This window comes from Crinia signifera, chromosome 1 (genome assembly GCF_055691185.1).
Source record: "Crinia signifera chromosome 1, ASM5569118v1, whole genome shotgun sequence".
Classification (NCBI taxonomy): Eukaryota; Metazoa; Chordata; class Amphibia; order Anura; family Myobatrachidae; genus Crinia; species Crinia signifera.
This window is the reverse complement of record NC_139217.1, coordinates 153,200,541-153,215,986: the sequence shown is the minus strand read 5'-3', so window position 1 is coordinate 153,215,986 and position 15,446 is coordinate 153,200,541.

The following is a 15,446-nucleotide window of genomic DNA, read 5'->3' as shown; positions in this document are numbered from 1 at the left end:
TGCCGGATGGGGTCCCGACAGTCGGGATCCCGACAGGCATTCACCCCACGTCAAGATCTCGACTGTCAAAACCCAGACAGCCGGGGTCCACAACCCGCATAGAGGGAGAATAGAATAGGTGGCTCGCGTAGCGAGCCCGCAAGGGGCTTTATTGCGCTCGCCATGCTGTCTGGGTCCGGCCAGTCGGGATCCCGACTGTCGGACCCCTATACCACACCCGAATATTTTTGTGTCAGTATATTTTTTCATGATACAACAACACAATAAAGGCGTGTGATGGTCTGGCTAGAGGGGGAACGGTTGGAGGCCAGAATTTTTTTTTACATTTTAATATTTTTGTGATGTTATATTATGAAAAAATAAACTAACACAAAACATGGCAAGAAAGGGGTAGTGGTGGCAGAGAGAGGAGGTGATGGGAAACTGAATGTAGAAAGTAAGTGGCAGCAACAGAAAGCGTAGAGCAGGCTTGTCCAACCTGCGGCCCGCGGGCCGCATGCGGCCCAGGTCGGGTAGTAATGCGGCCCAGTGCATTTTATAGAAGTTCTAAATATAAATTATAGGGCAACTCCGCCCGCAGCAGCGTCTCCGTGCTGGCCGCGGCACTGTGCCCAAAGTAAAGATGGCCGCGGCCAGCATCGAGTTCTCCCAAACCTAAAATGGCAGCGGGAGCGCTGGTGTGCATGCGCAGGCGCACTCAGCTGCTCCTGCGGTCCGAAGGACGTCTGTGCTGGCGCTTCCCCCACGTGATTCATCCCAGCAGCGCGCAGGGCTGGATGATGATCTGATGGGTGGCGGCGGCAGGAGCAGGCAGCCAGGCCAGCGGTGACTTCTCATACCCCCACTACCATAAGCTGTGGTGAGTAATCACTACAGGGGGCATTATGAATATAAGTGGCATTACCAGGGGGCATTATATTCATAATGCCCCCTGGTAATGCCACTTATATTTATAATGCCCCCTGGTAATGCCACTTATATTCATAATGCCCCCTGGTAATGCCACTTATATTCATAATGCCCCCTGGTAAGGCCACTTATATTTATAATGCCCCCTGGTAATGCCAGGGGGCATTATGAATATAAGTGGCATTACCAGGGGGCATTATGAATATAAGTGGCATTACCAGGGGGCATTATGAATATAAGTGGCATTACCAGGGGGCATTATGAATATAAGTGGCATTACCAGGGGGCATTATGAATATAAGTGGCATTACCAGGGGGCATTATGAATATAAGTGGCATTACCAGGGGGCATTATGAATATAAGTGGCATTACCAGGGGGCATTATGAATATAAGTGTGAATATGCCCCACACACATTGATGATTATTAATTAATGAGCATAAAGGTGTGGGGCATATGTTTAATGGGCATCATTTGTGTGGCATATGTTTAATGAGCATCAATGTGTGGGGCATATGTATAAAGGAGCTTCACGCTGTGGGGCATATGTATAATGGAGCATCACGGTGTGGCATATGTATAATGGAGCATCACGGTGTGGCATATGTATAATGGAGCATCACGGTGTGGGACATATAGATAATGGTGCATGACAGTGTGTGTGGTATATGTATAATGGAGCTTAATGTGGGGCATATGTGTCACCTGGCACTGTGGGGGCATGTGTGTCACCTGGCACTGTGGGGGCATATGGCACTGTGGGGGCATATGGCACTGTGGGGGCATATGTGTCACATGGCACTGTGGGGGCATATGTGTCATATGGCACTGTGGGGGCATATGTGTCACCTGGCACTGTGGGGGCATATGTGTTATATGGCACTGTGGGGGCATATGTGTTATCTGGCACCCTGTGTCAGAATGTGAATTTTTACTCATTCCCTGTGTCAGAATGTGTATTTCAGCTTATTTTTTGTGTCACAATGTGAATTTTGGCTTATTCTGTGTGTCACAATGTGAATTTTTACTCATTCCCTGTGTCACATTGTGAATTTCGGCTTATTCTCTGTGTCAGAAAGTGAATTTCGGCTTATTCTCTGTGTCAGAATGTGAATTTGTACTCATTCCCTGTGTCACATTGTGAATTTTGTCTTATTCTCTGTGTCAGAATGTGAATTTCGGCTTATTCTCTGTGTCAGAATGTGAGAAACAATGTCAAACATCTCACTAACTTCATTTCCAATTAAGTTTAATATGTTAACTATGTTGTCTATGTTTTTTTCGGATGATCAGGTATCGTTACTGTTATTTTATTTTATGTGCGGCCCAAACCAAATTTTCATCTTCTAATGTGGCCCAGGGAAGGTGAAAGGTTGGACACCCCTGGCGTAGAGGAAGAGATAGGGAATGGGATGCAGAAAGCAGGCAATGGCACCATAGAGGAGAGTAGGGGAATGGGATGCAGAAAGCAGGTGGTGGCGGTAGAGAGAGGATACATGTCAGGGAATGAAATGCAGAAAGCAGTTGGTGGCGGCAGAGCGAGGATAGGTGTTAGTGAATAGTGAATGCAGAAAGTAGACGTGGTGGCATAAAGGAGAGGAGGAGAATGGGATGCAGAAAACAGGTGGTAGCAGCAGAGAAAGGAGGTGAAGAGGAATGGGAGGCAGAAAGCAGGCAGTAATAGCAGAGAGAGGAGGAGAGGAGAAATGGGATTCAGAAATGAAGGCGGTGGTGGCAGAAAGAGGAGAATGGTTGTTTCTATTTTGTTTACAATTTACATTTTTTTTATTGTTTTTGATACGACAACAACAACAACACAAAGAAAGGTATGTGATGGTCTGCCTAGAAGTGGCAGTGGAAGACTGTTTTTTTACATTTTAATATTTGTTTTTTCATGATACAACAATACAATAAAGGCGTGTGATGGACCGGCTGGAGGTCAGGTTTTTTTTTATGTACAGTTTAATATTTTTGTGATGTTGTATAATGAAAAAATAAACTAGCACAAAATATTACAAGAAAGGGGCAGTGGTGGCAGAGAGAGGTGATGGGAAACTGGATGCAGAAAGTAGGCGACGGCAGCAGAAAGTGTAGAGGAAGAGATAGGGATTAGGATTTAGAAAGCAGTTGGTGGTGGCAGAAAGAGGATACAATACGTGACAGGGAATGAGATGGAGAAAGCAGGCAGTAGCGGCATAGAGGAGAGAAGGTGAATGGGACGCAGAAAGCAGGTGGTAGTAGCAGAGAGAGGAACTGACTGGTAATGGGATGCATAAGGCAGGTGGTGGTAGTAGAGAGAGGAGGTGACAGTAAATGGGACATAAAAAGCAGGCGGTAGCACTATAGAGAAGAGGAAGCAATGGGGAATGGAATGCAGAAAGCAGGTGGTAGTAGCAGAGAGAGGAACTGACTGGTAATGGGATGCGTAAGGCAGGTGGTGGTAGCAGAGAGAGGAGGTGACAGTAAATGGGACATAGAAAGCAGGCGGTAGCAGTATAGAGAAAAGGAAGCACTGGGGAATGGAATGCAGAAAGCAGGTGGTGAAAGCAGAGAAAGGAGAGGAAGTGTTAGGGAATGGAATGCAGAAAGCAGGTTGTGCCAGCAGCAGAGAGAGGAAAGGAAGTGTTAGGGTACCGAATGCAGAAAACAGGTGGAGGCAGCAAAGAGAGGAGAGGAAGTGTTAGGGAATGGAATTCAGAAAGCAGGTGGTGTCAGCAGAGAGAGGAGAGGAAGTGTTAAGGAATGGAATGCAGAAAGCAGGTGGTGTCAGCAGAGAGAAGAAAGGAAGTGTTAGGGTCCCGAATGCAGAAAGCAGGTGGTGTCAGCAGAGAGAGGAGAGGAAGTGTTAGGGAATGGGATGCAGAAAGCAGGTGGTGGCAACAGAGAGATGAGAGGAAGTGTTAGGGTACAGAATGCAGAAAGCGGGTCGTGTCAGCAGAGAGAAGAAAGGAAGTGTTAGGGTCCAGAATGCAGAAAGCAGGTGGTGCCGGCAGAGAAAGGAGAGGAGGGTGAGGGAATGGAATGCAGAAAGCAGGTGGTGTCATCAGAGAGAGGAGAGGAAGTGTTAGGGAATGGGATGCAGAAAGCAGGTGATGGCAACAGAGAGATGAGAGGAAGTGTTAGGGTACAGAATGCAGAAAGCAGGTGGTGGCAGCAGAGAGAGGAGAGGAAGTGTTAGGGAATGGGATGCAGAAAGCAGGTGGTGGCAACAGAGAGAGGAGAGGAAGTGTTAGGGAATGGAATGCAGAAAGCAGGTGGTGTCAGCAGAGAGAGGAGAGGAAGTGTTAGGGAATGGAATGCAGAAAGCAGGTGGTGGCATCAGAGAGAGGAGAGGAAGTGTTAGGGAATGGGATGCAGAAAGCAGGTGGTGGCAACAGAGAGATGAAAGGAAGTGTTAGGGTACAGAATGCAGAAAGCGGGTCGTGTCAGCAGAGAGAAGAAAGGAAGTGTTAAGAGTCCCAAATGCAGAAAGCAGGTGGTGGCAGCAGAGAGAGGAGAGGAAGTGTTAGGGAATGGGATGCAGAAAGCAGGTGGTGGCAACAGAGTGAGGAGAGGAAGTGTTAGGGTACAGAATGCAGAAACCAAGTGGTGGCAACAGAGTGAGGAGAGGAAGTGTTAGGGTACAGAATGCAGAAAGCAGGTGGTGGCAGCAGAGAGAGGAGAGGAAGTGTTAGGGAATGGGATGCAGAAAGCAGGTGGTGGCAACAGAGAGAGGAGAGGAAGTGTTAGGGAATGGAATGCAGAAAGCAGGTGGTGTCAGCAGAGAGAAGAAAGAAAGTGTTAGGGTCCCGAATGCAGAAAGCAGGTGGTGTCAGCAGAGAGAGGAGAGGAAGTGTTAGGGAATGGAATGCAGAAAACAGGTGGAGGCAGCAGAGAGAGGAGAGGAAGTGTTAGGGAATGGAATGCAGAAAGCAGGTGGTGTCAGCAGAGAGAAGAAAGGAAGTGTTAGGGTCCCGAATGCAGAAAGCAGGTTGTGTCAGCAGAGAGAGGAGAGGAAGTGTTAGGGAATGGAATGCAGAAAGCAGGTGGTGTCATCAGAGAGAGGAGAGGAAGTGTTAGGGAATGGGATGCAGAAAGCAGGTGGTGGCAACAGAGAGATGAGAGGAAGTGTTAGGGTACAGAATGCAGAAAGCGGGTCGTGTCAGCAGAGAGAAGAAAGGAAGTGTTAGGGTCCCGAATGCAGAAAGCAGGTGGTGCCAGCAGAGAGAGGAGAGGAAGTGTTAGGGAATGGGATGCAGAAAGCAGGTGATGGCAACAGAGAGATGAGAGGAAGTGTTAGGGTACAGAATGCAGAAAGCAGGTGGTGGCAGCAGAGAGAGGAGAGGAAGTGTTAGGGAATGGGATGCAGAAAGCAGGTGGTGGCAACAGAGAGAGGAGAGGAAGTGTTAGGGAATGGAATGCAGAAAGCAGGTGGTGTCAGCAGAGAGAAGAAAGGAAGTGTTAGGGTCCCGAATGCAGAAAGCAGGTGGTTTCAGCAGAGAGAGGAGAGGAAGTGTTAGGGAATGGAATGCAGAAAACAGGTGGAGGCAGCAGAGAGAGGAGAGGAAGTGTTATGGAATGGAATGCAGAAAGCAGGTGGTGTCAGCAGAGAGAGGAGAGGAAGTGTTAGGGAATGGAATGCAGAAAGCAGGTGGTGGCATCAGAGAGAGGAGAGGAAGTGTTAGGGAATGGGATGCAAAAAAGCAGGTGATGGCAACAGAGAGATGAGAGGAAGTGTTAGGGTACAGGATGCAGAAAGCAAGTGGTGGCAGCAGAGAGAGGAGAGGAAGTGTTAGGGAATGGGATGCAGAAAGCAGGTGGCGGCAACAGAGTGAGGAGAGGAAGTGTTAGGGTACAGAATGCAGAAAGCGGGTGGTGTCAGCAGAGAGAGGAGAGGAAGTGTTAGGGAATGGAATGCAGAAAGCAGGCAGTGCTGGCATAGAGAGGAGGTGACGGAATGGTATGAAAAAAGCATGTGCTGGCAGTAGAAAGAAGAGAGAAAGTGACGGGGGAAAGGGTTGAAGCAGGCGGTGGTAGTAAAGTGAGAAGGTGATGGGGAAAGTATAAAGCCCCACACACACAATCAATATTGCCTAATGTGTCTACTCCATATTGTTAATGATGCTCACTCCCTTTCATTGTTTAACGAAGACGGGGGAGTCCTCAATATTGACGGTCATGCTGCAGCTGTAGCATGACCGTAGCTCTATCCCCCTCCCGCATCGGAAAGTGTGCACAGGTTGCCAGAGTCGGCATCCCCGCCGCTGCCGATATCGCCGTAATTGGGGACTCATTAAGTGTGTATGGGGCTTTACTTTCCTCCAACCATCCAACTGACCAACTACCCAACTTGTCTGTTATCTAAAATGCTGCTCCACATACGTAACCGACTTTATCATCAGACCAGCCAAATTCTCTCCGACTTGTGATGCCACAGAAGTAGTGTCTGAATACGTCTGCAATGCTGCAATTTAAGTAAATAAATATTGCAATAAATAAACAAACAAACAAACAAACCGTTTTGCATGTGTATTTATTTCACTAAGTTCCAGAATGCCCTGGTATCTGTAAATTAGTATCTCCTACAGTGATTAAAAACTTGAAACCTTTATAAAAAGGTTGTAATGTATAGAAAAAAAAATTGGTAGTGCCAACGCTCAGTATACAAAATAATGAGTGATGCATTCCCTAGAAGTCAGTATTTGTGCGCATGCCCTGCATACCTCCCAACTGTCCCTATTACAGCGGAACAGTCCTGCTATTTGAAGACTGTGCCGCTATCTTTCCCGCTAGTGGCAATGTACCCTTGGTGGGGAGAGGGGGAGGGGCAGTTGTAGGGAGCCGGAGATTACCGCTGCTCAACTCTGTATGGCACTGCATCTCTAAGGGAGGGAGCAAACCCGGAGCTGCCCAGCTTCCAGGGGAATGCTGGCATGGTCCCGAAAAAAAAAAAAAAAAGGCTGCGATGATAGGCCACGCCCAACTGCTCCTTAGCCCCATCCCTTTTCTGGACCGGCCGAGACAGGTCCCGATTTATAAATACCTAAATAGATGTTTGCATGCATGTGGCGGTACTGCCAGATCCAATGTGCAGAAACTAGGGTTCTATGTCCTCTGCATACTGCAGCATGGAAAGCTAGGATTATAGAAGTCTCTGGCTTTCCCGCTACCCAGGAATCTGACCCTGGTCCCCACCATGGGGGGGACTCGGGGTGCCTTTGGTGTGAACAGTGCAACCTGGGTCACGCTAAAAGGACAAGAGAGCGGAATGACCTCATCTACAAGTACCGGCAGATCAGGTAGGCTACACACGGGTGCGGTCTGAAAGGGTTCTACCTGGTAATATTGCGGGTCCAGCCGGCAGTGTGAACAGGGAATCAGTTGCTGAGACAGGGCATGTAACCATGTACAATAATTAGTGTGAAAGGGGTATTATGAGAAAAGAGGATCGGGTTCTGCTGCTTCTCATTAAGGACCTCGGCTATCAGGCTGGACCCTGAACATTTATAAAGGAATAGCTACCCCCTGACTGATACAGCAGAGCAGACTGGGAACCCCCTGGACTGATACAGCGGAGCAGACTGGGCACCCGCTGACTGATACAGCAGACCATATAATCTTCACTACACTATATACCCCTATACTATGCACTGCATCCCTACACTATATACTCCCTATACTCCGCACTACAACAATTCTCTATATACCGCTATACTCCACACTACGCTATATATACCCTATACTCCGCACTACATCACTACACTATATAGCCCCTATACTCCATACTGCATCACTACACTAAATAGCCCTATACTCCACACTATATACCCCCATATTCCTCAGAACGGATTCAGTATTGAATCCCGGCGGTCGGGATCCCGGCGTTCAGAATCCCAACGCCGGAATCCCGACAGCCGAAATGCCGACAAGGGGGGGACGTGGATCGCCCCCCCCGTGCGGGCTCGCTGCGCTCGCCACGCAGCGGGCCCGGTGCCTCGCTACGCTCGGCACACTAATTTATTCTCCCTCCAGGGGTGTCGTGGACACCCCAAGAGGGAGAATGTGTCGGCATTTCGGCGGTCAGGATTCCGGCGTCGGTATTCTGAACGCCGGGATCCCGACCGTCGGGATTTTAACTGCATCCCCCTCAGAACATCCCTACACTATATACCCCTATACTATGCAGTACATCATTACACTACACCAGGGGCGGATTGGGAATTAAAAGCAGCCCGGGGAAATATGTTGAAGCAGCCCCAGGGAGACGGCAACCGCAAATTTTGGGGGGCGTGGCCTATTGATATGGGGGTGTGGTCTATTTTAACAAGGCCACGCCCCATTTTAGCAGCTGTGGGGGCATGGCTAGTGGCTCTCTGAACTGCTGGCTATCAAAGAAAAGTGAACACTAGTACACAAATATGCGCTTAAAAGAGCAGCAGATGGAAAAACAGTAAAATGGTGTCCCCACACCACAAATGACAGAATGCAAAAAGGGTTCTGTGTTCCTAAGAGACACAGATGGTAACTGTTTTTTTCCACTAGCGCTACAGAAGAAAAAGGGGCATTCCCTGTTATATGAGGGGCGTCTCCTCTTCTCCGTTATTCAGATGGCTACGTGTAGTTGGTATCACCACGTGAGAGGTACAAGGAAGAAATACCGTACGCCCCTATTAGGGAGGGAACGGCTCCTCTTCTCCGTAACTGGATAGCAGCTGAGAATTCCTTTATCTGTTGTGGATCTTTCACTAATTGTGATATACTCCAACCCAAATAATTTCATAGATGGAAATTGAAGAGAAATAGGACATAGTATAATACTGATAAAGGAACAATTTATTTCACACAGCATACAATACAGTTAAAAAAGGGCATGAAGTTGATAAATCAAAGGGTGTTTAAAAAGAGAAAAACCCCCGGAGTCAAAACTGGTTACCGGAATGGATGGAGAACTGAGGTGACAAACAGTTCTCATAAGCGCTTGAGTAAAACAGTTCCGGATACTGTCCCACAGAAGGCACACAGGTCCGGCCACACAGTCTCCAACAGCAGGGGTACACAGGTCCAACGCGTTTCAACCCTATTCCGGGGTCTTTGTCAAGGATAAACATGGACAGTTCTATGTGGGTTTAAATAGTGGTCCAATAACGAGGAGAATGAGAGGGAGGTGCGTCTGTCATAATGACAGCTTCCGCCTAACCTCCATTGAGTCCGTCAATAATAAAGCTCCGTTACCAATGTGAGTACAGATTTGCCTCACTTCCGTCCTAGTATCTTCACATAGCCGCCCCACTTCCGTAACGGCGGATGATGGTAGCGTCACCGTTGTCATGGTGACGCGATTCATCTCTGTCTGTGGCTCCGAAATGCCCGTGTGTCGCGAGGGTGACATTCTTCCATAGCGGGCAGCGGCGGTGTTAAAAGAGGATCATATTCCGGATAAAGCTGGAGCTTTGCAGTTTATCAGCTTAAATTCAGCAATCATGTTTCAGCGTTATTTCCCCACTTCCGTCCAGGATGCTTTGTATATATGCCCCACTTCCTGTACAGGGTTGTCTTAGGGAAACTGAAATTCCAGCATTCTGATTGCTTTTGTTGGAAGGGGTATCCTCCAATGTTTTAGAAGAATACATAAAATAGAAATAATATGTTTTAGTAAAAACACATAGGTATGACATCAATATTTAAAAAAGAGACTATAAAAGGGCATTTTGGCCGTGATGGTAGGGTATAATAACTATTGTGCCAACCTCTAAAATATAAGTGCAGTCTGCTACATCGAGATGTGACATCATAGAAAATAATAAAACAATATATGTAAAATTCATACATAAAAAGCAGTAAAAAGTTTAAAAAACACCAAGTGGGAAAGAGAAAAAGGGATGGATATCATAGGAACCATTTGACTTCAAAGTCGTTATTAAGTCCAAAGGGTTGCAAAGTGTTGTAGTTAAAAATACATTTCATTTCTTCCCTTGCAAGTTGTGCGGTTTTGTTTTTCTTGCGTGCATCATCTGTCACTTGTTTGATTCCTATGAATCTTATAATGTCTCCTGTATTGGAGTTGTGCACGTTTTTAAAATGGTGAGACAGATTATGAGTTTCGAGGCCCTTTTTAATGTTATTGAGATGCTCATTTAATCTCACTTTCAAGGGCCTTGTGGTTCTGCCGATATAGAAGAGATTGCAGGAGCATTCAATTGCATATATCACATTCTGTGTATTGCATGTAATGAAGCTTTCTATTTTACAGCATGTTCCATTAATCAAGATTTCTGAGGTTTTGGATTGACCTCCACTCTTTACTGCCCTGCAACCTCTGCAAAGACCGCATCGATGGAAGCCTTTCGTTAAAATCCTACCCTTGGGTTTGACTGAGGTGAAAAAACTGCGTACCAATTTATTTTTAATATTGGGTGCTTTTCTATATATGACTTTTGGTACTTTGGGTAATAGATTGCCTATGACAGGATCTTTCAATAAAATATTCCAGTTCTTTTTCATTGATTTCTCTATTTGTTTATGTTGTGCATTATAGCTGGTTATAAAAGCCCAGTTGAAGTCGTCTTTTCTAATTTCAGATCTCACTTTGGGTTCTAAAAGGGATGTTCTTTCCAATATTTTTGTGGATTCTGCGGCTTCATTGATGAATTGGGCTTGATAGCCACTTTCAATAAAACGGTCTTTCATTTTTGCTGCCTGTTCTCCATAAGTGGAGATGTTGGAACAATTTCTTCTTAGGCGTTTAAATTGCCCACCAGGAATGGCATTAAGCCAGTTGGCATGGTGGCAGCTGTCTCTTTGGATGTAAGTTTGACAGTCTGTTGGTTTAGTGAAAGTTTTAGTTTCTAAAATGCCACCAATATTGGTTATTGTGATGTCCAAGAAATCTATACTGGTCTGACTTATTGAAAAAGTTAATTCGATGTTCCTGTCATTAGAGTTCAGGTATTCACAAAAGGCATTAAGGTTCTCTATATTGCCCTTCCATACAAAAATGATGTCGTCTATATATCTAGACCAAGACACCAGGTCCGCCCCGAAGCCGTGCCCACACCAAACATGTTCCTCCTCCCATAGGCCCATGAATATGTTGGCATAGCTCGGGGCGAACCTGGTGCCCATAGCAGTCCCCACCTTTTGAATAAAGAACTGACTGTCAAACATGAAATAGTTGTTGTTCAAGATGAACTCAACACTTTCCACAATCAGATTTTGTAGTGATTCACTGAGTTCACTTCTTTCTAAGTATTTTGTGATGGCTTCAACACCTTTATCATGATTAATTATTGAATAAAGGGATTTTACATCCGCAGTAATTAAATAAAATCCTTCCTCCCACTGGATCGTGGGTAGGAGGTTAAGAAGACTTCCCGTATCTTTCAAATGAGAACGGTTGGTCAGTACTAACGGTTGTAGAAAGAAGTCGGTGAATTCGGACAGGTTAGCTGTTATTGAATTTATGCCCGATATGTCCCCAGCCCCTCAGGCTGCAGAATAGGCGCATGTGAGGGGGAACGCAGGGTGGCGTAGGGTGACAGAGGGGAGACGCAGCATGGCATAGGATGTGGGGTGGCGGAGGATTCAGGTAGGGAGGGGGGGGAAGCAGAGTGGGAGGTGGTATGCGGTAAAAAAATATGTATTAAGAAAAAAAAGATAATAATGACACCAATAACGACATAATAAGGACACAACAGGCTGCTCCCCCTGTATAATAACAGGACACCACAGGCTGCTCCCCCTGTATAATAACAGGACACCACAGACTGCTCCCCTGTATAATAACAGGACACCACAGACTGCTCCCCTGTATAATAACAGGACACCGTAGACTGCTCCCCTGTATAATAACAGGACACCGCAGACTGCTCCCCTGTATAATAACAGGACACCGCAGGCTTCTCCCCAGTATATCAGGACACCCCAGGCTGCCCCCCAGTATTAAAATAAACGAATAGGACACCACAGGCTGCTCCCTCTGTATAATTATACCAGGACACCACAAGCTGCTCCCCCTGTATAACTATACGTTACACCACAGGCTGCTCCCCCCGCACAATAACAAGAACCCCCTATATTAAAAGAAGAGGATACCACAGGCTGCTCTCCCTGTATAACTATACCAGGACACCACAGGCTGCTCCGCCTGTATAATTATACCAAGACTGTCCTGGTGTAATTATACAAGGGGAGCAGCCTGTGGTGTCCTGGCAGGACACCACAGGCTGCTCCCCCTGTATAATTATACCTTACACCATAGGCAGCTCCCCCTGTATAATTGTACAAAGACTATCCTGGTATAATTATACAGGGGGAGCAGCCTGTGGTGTCCTGGCAGGACACCACAGGCTGCTCCTCTGTGTAATTATACCTTACACCATAGGCAGCTCCCCCTGTATAATTATACCAAGACTGTCCTGGTATAATTATACAGGGGGAGCAGCCTGTGGTGTCCTGGCAGGACACCACAGGCTGCTCCCCCTGTATAATGCTTCCCCTGTATAATTATACCTTACACTACAGGCAGCTCCCCCTGTATAATTATACCAAGGCTGTCCTGGTGTAATTATACAGGGGAGCAGCCTGTGGTGTCCTGGCAGGACACCACAGGCTGCTCCCCCTGTATAATTATACCTTACACCACAGGCAGCTCCCCCTGTATAATTATACCAAGACTGTCCTGGTGTAATTATACAGGGGGAGCAGCCTGTGGAGTCCTGGCAGGACACCACAGGCTGCTCCCCCTGTATAATTATACCAGGACACCACAGGCAGCTCCCCCTGTATAATTATACCAAGACTGTCCTGGTGTAATTATACAAGGGGAGCAGCCTGTGGTGTCCTGGCAGGACACCACAGGATGCTCCCCCTGTATAATTATACCAGGACACCACAGGCAGCTCCCCCGCCCCCCATTATAACACCCAATACATAGTACTGTTGTTACTTGCTTTTAGGCCCGGGTCCGGCTCCCGTCTCGCTGTGCCCTGCCTTGGTTTCCCACGCTGCGGCTCCGTCCTCTGAGTAGCTGTTGTCTCCACCGCAGCCCGCCCCTTCCCCCCTAGACGCACGAGTGGTTGGCCAGGAATCATTCAAGACAGGAATGTTTAAGTAACAGGCGGCCGACCCGGGACATGTGATCATGTCCTCATGCAGGAGGCCGGCGGCCATGTTCCTGTAGCCGTGGCACGGCCTACAGGAGGTCACAATGTAAAATACAAGGCGGCCCGTAAAAGTAGTACCTTTTAGAGCGGCCCGGGGGGCACATGGCACCCTGGCCCAGCCCGCCCCTGGAACTGGGGCAAATGCAGAATTATGTTGGGAGTGGTAGGGGGGGAGGGGGGGTGGTGACTGTACATCATGTATTGCATGTACTGTACATCATTACACACACACTTTTGTACACAGACATACTGTACATACATGCTGTACATACATACATGGCATACTTACAAAAACATCACATATACACACACTACAGACACAAACAGTGCATATATACACACTTCAAACACACACACACTAGCATAGAAAACATAACGCAACATATACATCTAAGCATACAGTCCATACACTCAAAAACACACATAGCATATACACACATTACTTACATATATCATATACATACATACATACAGCATATACACATGGCATGCATAGACACAGCATATACACACTGACACACACAAAGCATAACATAGCACACATATACAGCATGTACACAGACACACACATAATGTACACACTGACACATATAGCATACAGACACACACACACACACTCCCCTCTCATGCAAATATCAGGAGAGCAAATGCCAGTATAAAAAATCATTAGGCATTTAACACTCACCCCTTCCCTGCTTGCTTCAGGCTCTGAGGAAACTTCCTGCATCCCCCGGCCACATGGAGTACAGCCTGAGAGGAGCTGAGCTGCACGCTGCCTCCGCAGCTAGCTCCCCCTGCTGTCAGCCATGAGAACAGCGGCACTAGGAGGAAGCAGAAGCCGAATCTGTCAGCTCTGTGAATCGGGCTGAAAGCACCGCGGGAGGTGCTGCGTGCGGCCGCACATGCGCACCAGCCCTCCCGCGGCCATTTTAACTATGGTCACAGCCGAGGCCGGCCGCAGCCATCTTTGATTAGAGCATTTTGCTGCGGCCGGTAACCGCGGAGATGGCGGTTCGGCGGTCCGCAGCCCAGCCTGGGAGGGTGGGCGGCCGCTATTAATTAAAAATGTGCCGGCCCACCGGGAAGCGGCCCGGTTTCCCGGTGGGCCAATCCGCCCCTGCACTACACTATATACCCCTAAACTCTGCAGTACATCACTACACTATATACCCTATACTGTGGATTAAATCACTACACTATATACCTCCTATACTGAAAGCCCCCCCCCCCCCCCTCGCTGTAAGCGGCATGAAGAATGAAGACTACGCAAGTCTCCGAGCACGCATCGTTGGAAATTTGCAACAGCGAACCAATCAGAATGAGATCCTATATACCTACTATACTCTACACATCACTACAATATATTCCCCCTATACTCCACACTACTGTACATCAGTACACTATATATACCCCTATACTCCACGCTACATCACTACACTATATACCCCCTATACTCCACACTACATCACTACTGTATATACCCACTGTACTACGTACTACATCACTAAATTATATACCCCTATACTCCTTACTACATTATTACACTATATACCCCTATACTCCGCACTACATCGGTATACTATATACTCGCTATACTCCGCACTACATCACTACACTATATACCCCCTATACTCCACACTACATCACTACACTATACAGTATACCCCTATACTCCACACTACATCACTACACTATATACCCCCTATACTCTGCACTACATCACTACACTATGGCCCTTATTCTGGTCCACTCGCAAAGGCAAATTCCTTCCCAAATGGAAAAAAACATGAGCACTGCAGGTGGGGCAGATGTAACATGTGCAGAGAGAATTAGATTTGTTGGAGTTATTTTGTTTCTGTGCACGGAAAGTACTGACTGCTTTATTTTTACACTGCAATATACTGTAGGTCTCACTTTTGAAGTAAAATCCCTCCCCAATTGAATTCTATCTGCACGTTATATCTGCCACCCCTGCAGTGCACATGGTTTTTGTCCATTTAAGAAGGAGCTGTAAGTGAACCAAAATAAGGGCCTAAATACCCCTATACTGCACACTACATCACTACACTATATACACCTATACTCTGCACTAGATCACTACACTATATACCCCTATACTCCGCACTACATCACTACACTATATACCCCCCTATACTCCGCACTACATCACTACACTATATACCCCCTATACTCCACACTACATAACTACACTATATACCCCTTATACTCCGCAGTACATCACTACACTATATACCCCTATACTACATCACTATACTATATATCCCCTACACTCTGCACTACATACCCCCCTATACTCCGAACTGCATCACTACACTATATACCCCCTATACTCAGCACTATATCACTACACTATATACCCCTGTACTCCGCACTACA